The sequence below is a fragment of the Puma concolor genome, chromosome A3, assembly GCF_028749965.1.
Source record: "Puma concolor isolate L17-30 chromosome A3, mPumCon1.1.hap2, whole genome shotgun sequence".
Lineage (NCBI taxonomy): Eukaryota > Metazoa > Chordata > Mammalia > Carnivora > Felidae > Puma > Puma concolor.
The window spans coordinates 4,450,574-4,468,712 of NC_141669.1; the positions used below are offsets into that span (position 1 = coordinate 4,450,574).

The window sequence follows — 18,139 nt, forward strand, 5'->3', positions numbered from 1 at the left end:
TTCTCTTTTAAAAGAAAGATGGAAATCTGTCATCTATCCACCTACCTATCCATCCACCCACTATATGCAATCTCATGGAACTTCTTGAAAGTTCCTCTATCTATCTATCTATCTATCATCCATCCATCCACTCTATCTATCTATCATCCATCCATCCATCCATCCATCCACCTATTATCTATTGTCGATCTATCTATTGAACTATCAATCTATCTATCCACGTACCTGGTATTGCAGAATCTTCATGCCATTTCCAGCTCTGCACAGATCCTGGCTGTGCGAATTGCAGGTTATCAGCAATTCTGAAATTCAGTTTCTTTATCTGTATAATGAAAATAACATCACCCAATTTGCAGTGTGCTCTGATTTAATCAGATAATCCTTCTAAAACCGCTAACACCTTGCTCATGATGGGCATTCAGTGTTCATCTCTCTGATGTGAAGCGGGGCCAGATTTGAATCTATCAATCCTTTTGTTTGTTTCAAAATTTTCTTTCAAGGATTGCACTAAAAGACTGGACGAAATCTCTTTACTTGGTTACATAGGAGCCCAGTTTTCTTGTGTTCCAAGCCTGTAGGACCCTGACCAAATCCTGGGGGAAGCAATTACCTTATTTCAAAACAATTCTCCCTCTGAGCTCTCATCCAATGTATACCCACCCTAGAAAGTAGACAAAGGTTTCACAACAACTGAAAACTAATTTAAATATGTAAATAAATAAGTATGCATTTGAAGAGAAAGAGTTTGCCCAATGCAAGTGTGTAAACTGAAACAAGCAAATGCAGCATTAACTGTCTGGATATTAAAAGTATGGGCCGTGCTTTCCATATGTTTTATTTCTGGGGTCTCCTTGAAACAGCCTATAAAAGCTGGGAGCTTGGGCGGCTTTCTCTAGGGGATCCGTAAAGCTATGGCAGCTGACACTGGTAAAATAGGTTATATGGAACCTTAGAAATTACAGCTTGATTTGGCTGGTATTTATTGCCTGTGTAATGTACAGAAACACTAAAACAGAAAAGCACAAGTTTCCATCTGTGCCAAATTATAGCGCCATGCATGAGGAGAAGAGACATTTTTCATTTAAAATGGTGGCAGTCCTATGGACCCTCCTCCTTTGATATCCTACCCTACCACACATGATAGAGCAGAAACAGACTGACTATAAATATGAATCTACCGTCCTGAAAGCTGGAACATTCCAGCACTCCTGTCTCCCCCAAATATCTTCTGAACCAGGAGTTAGATCAGGTGTTCCCCATTCTCTCTCTGGCTCTCTCATTCTTAAGCTGATTCATTGTTTTTCTCTTTCTTTCTTTCTTTCTTTCTTTCTTTCTTTCTTTCTTTCTTTCCTTCCTTCTTTCCTTCTTTCTTTCCCCTTCCTTCCTTCCTTCCTTCCTTCCTTCCTTCCTTCCTTCTTCCTTCCTTCTTCCTTCCTTTCTTCTTCCTTCCTTCCTTCTTTCCTTCCTTCCTTCCTTCTTCCTTCCTTGTCTTTCTTTCTCTCTCTTTCTTTCCTTCTTTCCTTTTTTCTTTCTTTCTTTGTCTGTCTTTCTGTCTTTCTTTCTTTTTTTTTTTCTTTCTCTCTTCCCTTCCTCTCTCTCTCTCTCTCTCTCTCTCTCTCTCTCTCTCTGTCTCTTTCGTTTTCTTAGGGACAAAACAGCTACAACAAACATCCCTCCAAAGAAACCTCTGGAGTGCATACTTCTCCATGATACTTTAGGTGGAAAATAAATCGTTCTTCAAAACAAGGCAGGGGAATAAAGACTTGGTTACTGGTCATGTAAGAGTTAAACCTTCATGTTATATTCTAAAGCTCTGCTGAGTTCTTGACTTCTCAGATTCCCTCTAAGCCTCAGCCTGAGAGATAGGAAAGGAGCTCTATCCGGCCTTATCAACAGCCATTTGAGAGGTGATTGAGCTGGTTGAAGCAGATGGCCATCCTTTCTCAACAGGGATTTTAACAGCTTTTCTTCTTGTGGCTGGTTTAGCAAGCCTGGAGGCTAGGAGGAGTTTGTGAGCTTTGTTATTCCATCTGGGATTTTTCAAGGAGTCAAGTGAAAATGAGAGTCCAGTTAAAACCAACAAACAAACAAGCCAAAGAAAAGAAAAATCCAATCAATCAAATTGCCTGGGGTGAAGGGCTGAGGTGGGGGGGGGTGGGGGCCCCCACTGCCTACCTCTCCCTTTACCCTCTCTTTCCCTCTTTTCCAGGGAAGAGTTTCTTTCTTTGGCAAACGTGTACTTTGTCTTTGGAGGAGAAAATTCTTTACTGTATTTGGAATCTAAGAGTTCCATTTTCATTTGGTGGAGTTCTGATGGCCTCTGGAGGAAGTTATTAGACCTGAGTTGTAAATGTCCCTGGAGATGGCCCCTCAAATGGGGACAGAAAGAAGTTAAATTTATCCAAGGGCACTCTGTTGGGAATAGCAGGGTTACTGAGTTTCACAGCAACAGGGAAAGGCAGAGGCTCTGAGAGGGGGTGGGTCATAGGGGTAGCCCTCAATAGGTGTGTGATCTGGGGGAAGCTATTAAAATTCTCTGAGCTCCAATTTCTTGACCCACAACAGTGCAAGATGGGTGCACTTGAGTGCTCTGTGTTGATTGGGTCTTGGGATCATCTTAAGGCTGCAAAGATGGTTTTTACAAATATTTCCCCTCATTCCATTCTTCTAGGTTACTATAGTGACAACTGTCCCTTTGTTGTGGGAGAAAGAAGTCACTTTGCTGGGCTGAAGCCTAACCACTCTTCATTGGAAAACTCCTTTTCCTTGATCCGAGGTTAGTTTGGTTTTCATGACAGTCCCTATCCTGCACAGGCTGTCCTAGAACTAGGAACAAGGTGGCTTGACAAGGAAAAGGAAAGCCGGGTTTAGCTTGTGAGCCATAGAGTAGAGAAATCTAGAAGCAGCTCCATGGACTGTCTCAGTTTTAATGAATATGGCCAAGAGTGGAACTGTATACCCCTCAGTGCAGGTCCCAAATGTGAGAGCATATAGGGCAGCCATATTCTGCAGGGGAGGAACCAGTGAGGACAGCCATAGGATTTGGTGCACAGAGAATGGGGCCACGAACCACTTGAAAGACACTGGGAGAGAGATGCCAAGAACCAATGAGCTGAGCACCGGAAGTCAACCTGTCAGGAAAATGTAAGGGCGCCCTAGAGATTTCCATGGGGATCTGGGAGGAGAGTTGGGTAATCTTACCTGGAGATGGGAAGAAGTAAGAAAAAGCGCAGTGGTTTCTAGGCTCCATTTTATTTATAGCACGCGATTTCCTAGCACACACCAAATTTACAGGAAAAGATTTTTTTTCTTGGTTTACTAGATTTTAATTACTCATCTTATATAAATAGCATATAACATATAGCGCCATATGAAAACTCTTCACACATTTGAGGATGACCAAGCACAGGAAAGGTACCTGGTAAGAATCAGCAGGGAATACACAGAAGACGAAACCCATATCCCAATCTCATGTCACCTGAAATCGGTCTATATGAATTCAAGGGTTCTGATCCTGGTTCATTTGACTATTGTCACTTTTTGACTGAATGTTGTTTGGTGAATTTCTCAGACTTACTGCACTGCAGTCTCCTTGACTCGGAGATTAATGAGAATACTTATCTCGTGAGTTTTCTTAAGGATTAAATAATTAAGACATGTAAACATATGTTGGGTCAGTGCATGCATTTGATAAGTACAAATATACACGTAAACCAAGTTGTTTATTAAAATACATTTCCCACTCATTCCTGGCATCCAGTGATAACGCACTTCAGCAGCCACAGAAACAATAAGCTGAGGTCTCAGGTGGCAGGAAATCTTCTGCCTCAGGTCCTTTGCAACAGCTGCATGGAAAGACTTACTGACTCCCCTTGGACTCTCCTTCTTGCCCTTGAGGAGGTAGCTGAGGCATCTTATCCCAGGTCACAGAAGGGGGCTTCCCCAGACATTTCTGGCATTGCCGCCAACCTAGCCCCCTACACTCATGAGGCTCTTGATTCATTGCCCCACCAGAATGTGGTTTTGAAAATAAGGGCCGAGTCTCCTTTACGTTTATTCCTAGCGCTTATCCCAGGGCTGACCAGAACAGGTGCTCAATAATATGTTACACCGGTGTCCAGAGGTATCGAAGAGCTGAACACAGAAGATGGTGATGTTGCTGTGTGTTTGGCAGATTTTGTATTCATGCACTTCTATATGCAAGTTGTTTGTTGTTTTTGGTTCCTGTTTGGTTGTTTGTTTGTTTGTTTTCCACAAGATGTTAGCAGAGACAGGTTTTGTTGTTTTGGTCCTCATTTGTTGTGTTTTGTGTAATCTGTGTATCTTTCACTGACTCTGGTATAGTACTTTTCTTATGTTTAGTGGTTCTTAGAATGTGTGGAGCGCTTTCATCACGTATGTTTGCATGTGTTCCTGACATGGTCATAGAGAATAAGCCATTAAACTGTAATTAGTCTCTTCCTCCGAAATCCGTGCGTGTTGTAGAGTCATTTGCATAGCACAGGATTAATTTGGTAAAATGGCATTTTGACTATTCATCCAGACTTACAGGTCTCTTATGCACTATGGTAAGATACGAAAGAGTCAAAAGCATGAGTTGTAACCATCATTCCACCAGGGAGCTAGACTCCTAAGATGCGCCACATGCACACACATCATTGTGTTCAAAGAAGAGGCACTCATTCCTTCAGCCTTGGGTGGGTAGTACGGGAAAGAATCACATGGATTAGGTCGTTTTAAAGGCTCAGATCCCGTTAGGGGGACAAGTAAAGGGACCAATGTAGTCAGAGGGAACCACATAAGAAAAGCTCTGGAGCACGGTGTGTTAGGAACACTGCAAACATGGGAGCAGTGTTAGAGTGAGCGGCGAGTGCGTTGAGAACCTGGGTGTGAGCACAGGGGTGAGATCTTACATGGCCCCGTGCAGTGTGCCAAGGGTTTGAAGTGGACGTTCCGCAGCAAGGTGAGTGATGAATTTCTGCGTGATGCAATTATGTAATCAGTTTTGTGTTTTAGGAAATATCCTTACTTTGCAGAGGGTGGCTTGGTGGGAGACAAAGTGAAGTTTGGAGAGCAGCCAGCAGAGCTCTTGGATGCTACTGGTGCCAACAATTAAGACCGCAACTGAGACAAGTAGAAGCTCAGAACCTTCATGTCTGGATGAATATTCCATGACTGCAGTAAAGAATCTTTCCTCCAGACCTTAAATAACACGAAATAGTCCAATACCCAACATTTCCCCTTCGCATGCACCCTGGCACTGAGATTGTGAAACCCTCTGTCTCAAAACCTCTGCACCTGACCTCTGATTTAAACAGTATAAAATCTATTGAAACTGTGGCTTACGTGCGGAATATAGCATACCGTGCTCTACTTACAGAAATGAGGTAATTTTGTGATTCCCTATAGACAAAGTTTCTTTTGTTTTGGTTATATTTTGACACCATCTCAGAGAATTGTAGACAGTTCTGAGCTGAGATCCACACACAGTTGTGCAATAAATAACATTTCTGTTGGCCCAAGACTTTCTTTTTTCAGTATTATTGACAACTCCATCCCATGTTTGCCATATGTGTGATCGATGTTTTAATAAAACGTGTATCCGAAGCCTCAATTTAACGCAAAGGCTAGTTCCTTTCCTGGTCATCACATCTCCCAGAGCCACCTGGAGCAAAATGCCTCCTTGTCCATGGCAATTGGAGCAAAATGAAGAGACCTTCGCCTCTTTACTCACATTGGACGACTTACGCAACTACTCTTATATTGATGAGAAATGGTCTGGTGCCTCATTTCTCACAACTGAATGAATGGCACCCGTTCTTTCTTTTTCTTTCCCCTAGTCCAATTATGAAAAATCTAGCCAGCATTTTTTTTAAATTTTTTTTTCAACATTTATTTATTTTTGCGACAGAGAGAGACAGAGCATGAATGGGGGAGGGTCAGAGAGAGGGAGACACAGAATCTGAAACAGGCTCCAGGCTCTAAGCTGTAAGCACAGAGCCCGACACGGGGCTCGAACTCACGGACCGTGAGATCATGACCTGAGCCGAAGTCGGCCGCTTAACCGACTGAGCCACCCAGGCGCCCCAGCATTTTTTTTTTAAACCACCACAGCAAAAATAACTTTACTGTGCTCTTTCTCTGTTAAGGACAAAGTTCTGAGAAGAGATGAACTTTGTCACAGGACCTGTATTAGGTAGGCAAACTGTGGAAAGAGCCTAAATGTCCATCAACTGACGAATGGATAAAGAAGATGTGGTTTATATATACAATGGAATACTACTTGGCAATGAGAAAGAATGAAATCATGACATTTGCAGCAATGTGGATGGATCTGGAAGGTATTATGCTGAGTGAAATAAGTCAGTCAGAGAAGGACAGATATCATATGTTTTCATACATATGTGGATCTCGAGAAACTTCACAGAAGACCATGGGGTAAGGGAAGGGGAAAAATAGTTACAAAGAAAGACGGAGGGAGGTAAACCATAAGAGATTCTTATATACAGAGAACAAACTGAGGGCTGATGGGGGTAGTGGGGGAGAGGGGAAAATGGGTGATGGGCATGGAAGGGGGGCACTTGTTGGGATGAGCACTGGGTGATGGATGGAAACGATGAACCCTGGGAATCTATCCCAAAACCAAGAACACACTTTACACACTGGATGTGAGCCAATTTGATAATAAATTATGTGTTAAAAAAAAAAAAAAAAGAAGAATAGATCCGGGTTCTGCTTTCTATGGGAAGAAAGTCTTATTACAGGATGATGTCAGAAGGCCTCAGTTCTTAGAGTTTTCCCTTGACCATTCCATCATATCGACTTACTCATGTATTATTATTATTTTTTTTCTGCCAAGCAGGGGACCAAGCAGGGGAGATATTCTGGGAAACAGCACTGCACCAGACCTGGTCATTCAGAGTAAAATAAAAATAGATCCTGGTCCCTATCTAGCTTGCTTATATCATAATGATAGTAAATTAAAGACACAACAGCCAATGAGCATATCAGGAGCAGGTGAAGTATTTCACCCAAGCAAATTGGAAGACATGATCCACAGTCTCAAATTGGTCGTACTTTTGACCAATATACTATTTAACAATTGTTTTTGATATTTTTTTTGCAGCTTTCAATTCCTTACCTTGACACACAGACAACTTTTGAACTGAGGTGGGTCTCAAACTATTTTGACTTGCTGTATCCTGGTCACAAGTTTTTACCTAAACCTTTTTAATTTTTTCTGAAGTATACTACCTAAGAATATACATCAGATACCATCATGGTTTCAACTTTCTTTAAAGTTTTATGATTAATCTTTGGTAGGAAACATTCTTGCCATATCACCAGATATTTAAAGAAATGGCTCCATGAAAGAAAAGAAAATACAGTAATTTTAAATAGATAGTATGTGCTTGTTGATTTCATAGGTAGCCATGTGTCATCTAATGTGCAAAATATTTCTGCCAAAAAGAAATTTATTTTCTTTTCATAGGTTAGAAAATGAGGTTAGGTAGTCTTAGTGATAGGCCAGTAAATTCCAATAATAAGATTTGATCACAAGTTTATCTGACTCAAAGATTCAAAACCACCCTGTCTTCCTATGAAAATCAATGTTTCTCTTTACGACTAGGTACAGAAAAATTAAATGTCTTATTTTGCTTTTGAATTCTAAAAATAAATGCTCTCTTTAATATATACTTTTTGGTCAAACATTTCATTTTTTCCCTCAACTTTAAATGGTGATAAAGCATTGACATGACTCAAAGGGATGCTGAAGTGCTGAGTTTCTTATTTCTAAGAGTCTTCAGATCCAAAAAGAAGTATAGTTGAAGAAGTATGAATACATCATTGCTGCTTTTCCTGAAGGAACCTGAGGATTTGGCAGCTACAGAAGGATTGTGCAGACCTTTGCTGTGAAATCTCCCAGTGATCCCATTATATTCAGTCATTGCTTGTAGATTTGAACCATTTCAAAGTGAATAATAAAACTCAAACTATGGCAGAAAAACTCATGCCATTCGCCCGACTTCAGCGTACCCACAACACAAAAATCACCGCCTGAATGCAGCATTGGCTACATAACGGGACACAGCGCAAAACGGAAATGCAAACCTTTGGTTTGAAAATCATTAGGAATGTCAAGACAGTGAAAGCAAAATATTATGTGGTGTTCAGGGGTCTCTGAGCATGGGGTTCTGGGTGACTGTGGGTCGACAGCCTTCAGGCAGACCTTGCCCGCACTCAGGGAGATACCACCTGCCCCCCTGGGTTGGAGATCCACAGCTGAGTTCCAACTCCACGATGACACTCCCTTGCTCGATGACACCATCGGTTCACCGCCCCCCTCTGAGCCTCAGTTTCCTCATCCACATTCTGAAAATAGAAACATACCTCTTAAAGTTGGTTTAGGACTAAAGTAAGGTGATGATGCAATGTTGGCTCATCAACACTGATGTCACACCTACCATAACTTTCGCCCTTCATACGTGTTGTATATTTTTCCATAATTTTAACACCAACTAGGGGGAAAAGCCAAACGACAAGGAACTAGTGTATTTTTCTCCTTTTCACCCACTGTAGGGCTTACACAGTAGACAGCAAGAAGTGGGCATGATGCAATATTTGCCGACTTTTCACATGGCTTTTAGAATCTATTTGGTATCTCTATTTTTATAAAAATAAATACAGACCTGAACGTTGAAATCCTACTCTAGCAATCAATTTTTTTTTTTTACTCCATTGCTGACCTTTATAAAGTTGCATCTTCTCTCCTACCCTCAACATGCCTTTGACTGTCATTGCCAACTCTATTTTCTTCCAATAAGTACAGTTATTTGAAAAGAAAGATCAGCAGACATACACAATCTCTCTGGGCACAAGCCAGCGACATTTCCTTTAAGCAAAGGTTTTACGGACAAATAACAGCTTCCATAGATATCAGCATCCCGATACGTAAAAGGCAGTCCTGGTTTTTTGTTTTTTGTTTTTTGTTTTTTTGTTTTTTTGTTTTTTGTTTTTTGTTTTTTTTTTTGCTTTTTGTTGTTCTAATTATACTCTGAGAAATGCCGAGGATTCGTGAAGTTCCCCTAGAGATAGCCTGCACACTAAGAAGATAGCAAAGGAGGTCAAGGTGGCAGGTTTTAGGGTTCCCCCTTCCAGCTTTGATGCACTGTACATGGTGCCAAATACTACTTTGAAATGCGAGCTGGGGTCTCCCAGTCATTCAGTTGTTCCATTTACTATGTACTTGACGCCCCAGGAAGATACGCAGGTTAGCCTGCTAGAGCTGACATAGCAAAGCCAGTGGACTGTTGGACTTACGCAATAGAATGGGCTGTCTCATGGGGCTGGAGGCTGAAAGTCAAGGTGTGGGCAGGGCTGGGTTCTTCTGAAGGTTGGGAGAAGGACTCTGTTCCAGGCCCCTCTCCTTGCTTGTGAATGGCCATCCTCTCCCAGAAACTGCACACTGTCTTCCCCTTATGTGCTTCCGCCTCCACACTTCCTCTTCTTCGAAGGACACCGGTCATATCGGATTGGGGCCACCCTCATGACCTCATTTTTACTTGACCGTGTGCGAAGATCCTAGCTCCAGCTAAGATCACGTTCTGCGGTACTAGGGAAGAGAATTTCAATTTACGAGTTTGGGGACACGATCCGACCAACAATGTGTCACAACAGGATCTCCAAAATTGGAAGGAGCCAACATTGGCTTTAAAGTGTCAAAACTCTAGTCCTGGATTAGAAGGGGTGTGGGAGGGAAGGAAATTGGGACACGGGGTAAAAGGTGAAATAAAAGACGTGGTGGGGAGAACCAGAAGTCATCGCAAAGCTGAAATTTAAGACTGACAGAATCCGCAGGAGGTCTGTAGGGTCCAGGAAGACAGCGGACTTGTGCCTCCACGCCTGAGCAGAGCCCCACGGATGTGGCACGGGGTTATTATGCCAGTGGGTCTTCGGGAGTTCCTTGGAATTTCCTTCAATGCATCCTGACTCAGGGGCGTCAAGAGCATCCCAAAAAGACGTGTGTTCATCTCTTGCCCTCAGTTTCTTCCTCTGTAAACTGAAACAGCTGCTCCCGAAGTGCCGTGATCTCAAATATTCACTGTGTCACAGGCAGGAAACAATGCTATATGTTCCTCTAGCAATCAGCTTTCTCTCCCACTTTCAAGTTATACCCGAGTGCAACAATCTTCCTATAAACCCAAGCTCTCTCCGATGTCAGTCTCAGGAATGAGACCTGCAGGTAGAGAAGCGCATCTCTGTTAAGGGAAGTGTTTAATGAACAGACTTAAGGATTCTAGGAAGATGAGAGGAGAATGGCAGATGGCAGGATGGAGACATAACACCTAAAAATAAAACAAGGCAGGGGAAGGGAGAGGGAGAGAGAGAGCAGGCAAGAAGAAAACAACGACAGAAAAATTCAATAGAGGGAAACCTTTTCCAGAAGAGGCAACAAAACTCTTAACCAAACTCCAGGCAGTTTCCGCTGAGCTCTCTTCTCCACGAGGCTTCAACCTTGGCTTGCAAAGACCTGAACAAACAGGAACACAGCTTCTAACAGCTCCAGGCCATGTCCCTGGGGCCACCCCAGCCTCCCTTAAAGTGCCCGAGAAAACTCAAGGAAGCCAGAAGAATCCAATGTGTGTTGCAGCTGACATCTGAAGACAGGGCCCTGTCTCCCCATCTCTGTGGAGGGCAGGAGCCTGACTTCAATGAGCACCGGTTAGGACACCCAAAACACCCCCGTTCCCACTTTTGGTCATTTTCCTGTTCTCTGACTCCACGGAGCCCCTATTCACTCCATCCTATTTCCCCTCCCTCTCCCTTTAAAATGCCCGGTCCCCTCTGCCCAAATGGAAGCTGACTTCAAGGGCACAATGGACTCCTTCCCTTTTGCATTAGTGTGCTGCTGAGTAAAGTCTGTCCCGTCCACATTAACTAGTATCTAGCTTTGTTTGTCTTTGGCAGTAGCCATGGAAAACCAAAGAGCACTGTTCTGATGGGGACCCTCAGCCTCACAGCATCTGGATCCCACCATTATTTCTGCTCAACACCCAAGAGAGCAGGACAGCAGGAAGTGGGGACTCCAGCCTTCTCTTGGCTTTGACCACAAAGAAGACTTGGCCTTTCATTCCAGTGACTCGGGGTGTTGGCTCTTCCGTGGTCAGCAGCTCAAGACTTGAATTACGTTGAGACAGTGTCACTGAGAGCTGGAGATAATCCTTATAATTTCTGATGTTTTCATTTTTCAATATTGCAATCTAATCGTTCATTTCAGTTAAAGTGAGACACGAAACTGATTCGTGGCCACGTTTACATCATGCTTACACGGATTTAATCAGAGTCAATTGCTTACATTGAAAAAGCACAATACGTTTGGAGAGACAATAAAGAAATATTCTTCCAGTTTCCCATGCCTAAGAGAAATATGGGTTCAACCTGAAGACATCAGCCCCACACAATTATGACACAGCCCTGCCGATGAGAGGTTTTGTGTGCCACGGGCAGGAGCTGGCCTTGTAGGTGGGGCGTCTTGCCCACCATGGCCAGCTTCACAAGAAGTTTCACACTAGCTAGGTGACTGACAGCCGCAGAATACCAGCCTCCAGGTCTTCATCAGAATGCAAAGCCTCACAACTGCAAATCTCTCATTTCTCTTAAAGACATTATTTTTATATAGTGTATTGTCAAAAAAAAAAAAAGGATGTGTAGGATAGTTACACCTAGAAGCATATAAAAAAGAAACCATTTGGTCAGATAGAAGAAATATCCCACCCAAGCTTGACAGTCAAAGAGATGGAACCCAGGGACGGGTCTATAATCTTTCGTGGATGGATACCTTGGACCAAGCCTAGAATATCAGAGCACTAGATATTTTGAATCCCCACCTCCTTAAGGGCAAAGAGTTCCAAAGCAATAACCTCTCAGAACCTGTTCCAATGACCTCAACTCTCTGAACCTTGTTTTCCATGCTCGTGATGTTACCAAAGCAGTAGAATATCTTTGCATCAGTGCATTTGTTTTTTATTAAGTCCATGTGTGGCTCCTCTGATCATTCTTGCACATTCCACCCTCTTTCCTAGCACAGAAATATCTAAGAGTAACCATCAGAGTCACTGCACTGTCATCATTCGCCTCTGATGTGTAAAGATGAGGTGGTGAAAACACATTGGACCCACAGAGGCACCATCTCAATGGTCTTGTTGACCGCTAACCTCAGTGGACTCTGCAACCCGACCCACAATCCGTCCTGTTACGGCCAGGACCTCCTTTTAATGCGAGGCTTTCAGCACAGCCGTTCCTAGACAATCCACCCAGGGCATCGTCCAAGGCTATCCTCTGGAACTCCTAGGCCATTGCAAAAACCAAGTGTCTAGAAAAAAGGAAAGAGATAAAAGAGGAAGATGCCACAGCTTTCTAGAATCCTAGCACAGTGAAGGATCTCAGAAGCCACCTGTCACATAGTCCTCTGATCCCATCTGAGGCTAGAACCCATCACACAACAGTGCCCTTAAGGGACCCCCTGCTTCTGTTGGCAGTGAGTCCTCCAGGGAGGTGACAGGCCTGGTCCCAAAGAAAGTAGATGCGGTCAAGAGTTAATTACTTCTTGATAATACTTTTTTCATATTGTCTTCAGAAAGCACCGTCCCGCATCCCAGTGGCTCTTTGCGTCCGAGAGAGAGGCTTACCTTTTGGTGCTTTGGGGCATCTCAAAATTAAATGTGAACGAAGCTGACTCAGGTGCAGAATAACGTAGCCCCGTGGGGTTAGTGCGTTGATTGGCTGAACCGAGAGCCAGGACGAAGGTCAGGGGCATGCGGCAACTGAGGGTTTAAAGGTTAGATGTTGAGTCTCCCTGAAGTAGACCCCTGCCTAGGTGGCTTCTGTGGTCCTGTGAAGACTGCTGCTTCTCAGTTCTCCCCGAGAGGGGTATCTGAGCTGGCCCTCACTCAAATATTATGGACGCGGAGCTAAGCTTTAGTGTGTTTTTGACTGCGGTTCCACGCTGCATCGGTTCCTCACCGCATGCTTTGAGACTACTCCATCACGTTGAGTTTTTGTGATGGAAACCATGGCCACGGGGCCACTGGGTTGATTAGCTAATGGCTAATGGAGCTAATGACTCCGTTCCGTCTGTGCTGATTTTACTCCTCATCGTCGGGCCTGCTCCCTCTGGCTGCAAGGTGAGTGCACTCTCCATCTGCTGTCGGGCCACTACCTTGCACCTTTCTCTCTCTTCTCTGTCCCACGGTTGTTTCTAACACATTATCCTGGAGGATTGCAGACACATGGCCGACTTGTAAGCAAATTTCATTCAAGCTACTTTGTGTTTGGAGAATGATACACAAATATGCAACCTGCAGGTTCCCCGGGCTTTTCTAATCACTCATGCCCTGTGTTGGTCACTACCTTCCAGGGTCTGGTTGGCCATCCTGACCTTCGAAGGGACCACACTGGGGCACAGGGACATGACCTCGCTGGTCACCCTGTGTCACTCAGCATCCTGACTATCAACCTGCGTGGAAGCTGTTTCATCAGCCGCCTGGCCATTCCCTTCCCTGATAATTCCATCTGAAGGGTTCTATCACTCTTTTTCCAGAAGATAATAATAATATTATTACTATTATCATTATCTTCTGGAAGAATAGTTATTATTATTATTATTATTATTATGTCATTCATTCATTCTACAAATAGTTTTAAATGCTTCCTAAATTTTCTGATTCTTGCCCGTAATTTTCCAGAAACTGATTTGTCTTCATTCTGACACTAGCTCACCTCGCCCTTTTTTGCACTGCTGAGCAAGCATCGGCAACATCCCCCTGCAGGATGTCGCCTGTGGTCGCGACACGGCGCATGCCATGTGACCCCCGGAGGCCGACCCAGGCAGTGAGTCTAATGCCTTCCCTTTCAATGGCAACTCTGAAATCTATGGTTAAAATTAAGAATCGAGTCCACAAATATCCCAGGCAACCGCCGTTCCTCTCTTTTTGCTTGTGTCCTTTCTGCCGCGACATCCTTCCCGCCCGGCCCCAGTGGTGCACCAGAACTTCCACTCTGTCACAAACAAAGCGACGGATTGGTTATCAGCCCTGCTTCCATTTCTGGCCTCCAACTCAAGTCATGCCACCATATTAACTGCAAACAGCAGGGTCTTAATCATTCCCAGGTGCCAAATAGCCGAGCAAATTACATATTTCCCTGGCTCTGAGTCCTGCTAGAGGAAACTAATGCCTAGGTTTATGTGGAAAATATGACCATCTAACATAATTGGGGGTATTGAAATTTTTTTCATGAATATATAATTTCAACAATGAGTATGATGGGTGTTGCTGGAGAATTCTTCAGGGGAAAAAAATGAGTAACACATTCACCAAGATTGTTAGAAACTGATCACCGATTAGTGGCGGTTGCTTTTAGTAACACAAAAATAGAGCGAAATAATGCAGGTATTCATTTGTTTTCCCTCAGTTAGTACCCATAGGCTATTTCCATTAGGAGCCTGAAGTCACCTAGCATTTGATCCGGCCTGGCGGGGCGAGCCACGCACACAGGCAGGCACAGCCCATGGTGGGGCATATTGGAGGTTTGCTCCTTTTCTCTGAGCAGATGGAGACTAAGCATGTCATAGAAATAATGTGTTTTGTCTCTAGAGGGAGAATGCTGGCGGCTTCACTCAAACATGACATTGCTCGCCAAGCCTTCTGCTCAGGTTAGAACTCGTGCCTTTTGGGTTTCCAGTGACTTTGCTTCTTTGGAAAAGAGTTTCCACAATAGACATCCAGAAACACAACACACTCGCTTGACAAAGTTCCGGAAGTCTGAAGCCCATGAATGAACTTCGGACGTTCCAAGGAGTGCATTCTTGACCCACGGCAGGCCGGCTGCCTCGCACAACCTCCGGGGATGAGTGGCGGGGCCAGGGGACAACAGGCCTTCCCCAGGGGTGCAGAAGCAGGGTGCGGTGTTCGAGTCGCCTTAGTCCCTTCTGGGGGCCGTCAGAAAATAGCACAGAGTAGGTGGTTAGTAAGCAGCAGACATTGACTTTTCAAGGTTCTGGAGGTTGGAAATCCAAGCAAGGGACAACAGCAGAGCCGGTGTCGGGTGGGAGCCCGCTGCCACTTTCTCAAAGTCACCTCGTGTGGCAGAAGGGGTGGGGAGGTGTGGCGTGTCCTTTACCCCGGGCACAAATCCCACCATGAGTCCTGCTCTCAGGACCTGATCACCTCCCAAAGGCCCTACCTCTTAACACTCTCACCTTGGGAACAAGGATTCTAACATATGAACTTGGGGGGAGAGGAGCAAAGATTTAGGCCACCGCATGGCCCACGGCCATGTAGCTGATCTTACCAGAAAACTTAGATTTCGTGACTCTGGTTACAATGTGATCTGATATATTGAACCATTAGGTCTAGGTCAGAATGAAGACCTACCCACTGGAGGCCACCCTACCAAGTTGTGACCTGTTAGGGCAGGACGAGTATGTGCAGACTAGGACCACAGTGGCTTTGGGCTCTCTTCTGCTTGAAGCCAATGCACCTGCTGTTAGCGCTCACGGCCTGGGTCGTGATAGACGTACACACACAAGGTATACACGCCATTGTTCTCAACGGCCTAACATTTAGACTTCGCAGGTTATAACTGTAATATCAGTTGTTAATAGAGTCACAAAGAAGCCTGACCCAATTCAAAGTGGAAATCACTCATGCGACTGGAAATGATGTCGCAGGGGCAGACCACGTTCCCTCTGGGGCACAACTGTGTGGGTTTCCTGGGGTGGCAGGGACAAAGCGATACAAAGGGAGTGGTTGAAACAACGGGAATGTATCATCTCCCACTTCTGGAGGCTGTGTCTCCACCCGAAGTCTCTCTCGTTGGCCTGCAGACAGCTGCCAAGCCCCCAGAGACCGGTGGGAGTCACATCACCCTCCCTCCCTCGGTGCATCTGTGTCCACATTTCCCTTTTTCATAAGGACACCAGTCAGATCGGGGTGGGGCCCACTCTAATGCCATCATTTCACCTTGATTGCCTCCGTAAAGACCCTGTCTCCAAACATAGTCACATCCTGTGACCCTGGGGTCCAACAAAGGACCCTGGCAGAGGACACACAAATCAACCTGTAACAACAATTTTTCTGTGTCTTCCATTGTCTGTTATACAAACAGTGCCATGAGACCTATTGAGCGTAGATTAAAGAATCATTTTACGAAATACAAATAATAAAAATTATCATCATTTCATATCTCTGTTTGGCCCAAAGAATGTTACTTTGTCACCATTCAAAACTCTGATAGTGCGCTTGATTTAAGGTATGGGTTTTTGATTTTTGTTTTCTGGGTTTGTTTGGGGTTTTTTTGTTTTTTGTTTTGTTTTTTTTGTTTGTTTGTTTGTTTGTTTGTTTTTTGGTGTTTCCAGGAAACTTCATATCTTCTGTCCCTGATTTGACAAATCCTCCCAGAGAAGCTACGTGGCACAAAGATGGGGGGTGGGGTCCAGACCCTGTCTGAGGCAAGCTACAGCACGGACTGACTGTGGGTCCATTTCTTAACCCTTTATGGAATGCGGGTTTCTCATCTGTACATTGAGGTCCCAGTGATAATCCCGGGAGCGAACCTGTCAATGCTAGGTACGGAGAACATGTGTGACAAGAACTGACTCCCAGCCCCGTGCTTCAGCCAGTGGAATCGTCACAGCAGCTTCCATTGTGTCCGCCAGCTGCTTCCATGCATGATCTTGGCAATCTTTGCAATCATCCAGCAAGACATACGTTGTTACATTTTTATATATGGGGAAATTCAGTCTCAAAGAGATAACACATAATAGCTTATTTTCATAGAGGGACCTGGAAAAGGAGCCCTGGGTTATATAAGCTCATGGCGCTCCCCAAAACACTACCCCAACTCAAAGCCAGTTTTGTTTGTTGGTTGGTTTGTTTGCAAAATTTTTGTTTTTCCCCCAGATCATGGCTTTCTAATGACCAATGAAGTCCTTAGACAGTACAGATTTAAGGGATTGTTATCCATTACAGGAGATTATGTAGGTAAATTACACTACTAGGCATTTTAGGATAAGTACACTTGTTTTTTAAGTTTACTTATTTATTTTGAGAGAGAGAGAGAGAGAGAGAGCATGCACGGTAGGGGCAAAGAGAGGAGGAAGAGAGAGAACCCAAGCAGTTTCCATGCTGTCAGAGCAGAGCCCGATGCGGGGCTCAAACTCACGAACTGTGACATCACGACCTGAGCTGAAATCAAGAGTTGGATGCTTAACTGACTTAGCCACCCAGGAGCCCCAATAAGTACACTTTAAATGCCACACCTGCATACACATGCCTGCACATATGCACGTGTATACACACACACACACGCACACACGAACATTTAAAAAAGCTCACAGTACACAGAGTTGATTTCCAGAACAGGAAAGCTACATAGAGGGAGGATCCTGGATATACAGCAAGAATATGGGAGAGGGGGTGGGTAGAGGAGTGGATTTCAGGCAGGAGAAACATCGCGTGTAATAACATCGTTATTTAAATCTACCTCATGGGCTGCAGATAAAAAGTAGATTGGGGCCAGGTGGTGAGATCTTGAACACTGGAAACAACAGCACAATTTCTAAGTCTCAGGAGCTGCCAGCAGGCCCTAGAGACGCTCTGACCTGTATCACCAACACGGTCCCCTTCCAGTCCCTCGTCACCTACCGGGCACCTGCCCACCATGCCTCCCTCCACCACCACAGCCTCCCTGTGTTGGAGCGTTTCTCGTGCTAATGGATAAAAATGCCCCTTCATGTGAGACACCCGCACCCCCTTCTCAAAACAGCTCCTTTTGTTTAGCTACGTAAACCAGAAAGTAAAGAAGCCCCTGTGGTTGTAACGGTCTAAGATACAAGCCTGATCAGCTCTACTGTGCCAGGAGCCGCACTGGACTTTTCTTTCCTTTCTTTCTTCTTCTTCTTCTTCTTCTTCTTCTTCTTCTTCTTCTTCTATGTGTATTTTTGAAAGAGAGACAGAGCATGAGCAGGGGAGGGGCAGAGAAATGGGAGGACAGAGGGTCCGAAGCAGGTTCCAGGCTCTGAGCTGTCAACACAGAGACCAATGCGGGGTTCGAACCCACAAATGGTGAGATCATGACC

At 44.5% G+C, this 18,139-nt stretch overlaps 1 long non-coding RNA gene across 1 annotated transcript; it reads left to right on the plus strand.

Moving 5' to 3' along the window:
* The first annotated feature begins 2,707 nt into the window (after nucleotides 1–2,707).
* On the plus strand, nucleotides 2,708–5,340 carry LOC147582197 (uncharacterized). The gene is made up of 2 exons (XR_015248663.1): nucleotides 2,708–2,776; nucleotides 5,037–5,340. It is a non-coding gene; the product is annotated as an uncharacterized LOC147582197 (long non-coding RNA).
* The last annotated feature ends 12,799 nt before the right edge of the window (nucleotides 5,341–18,139 follow it).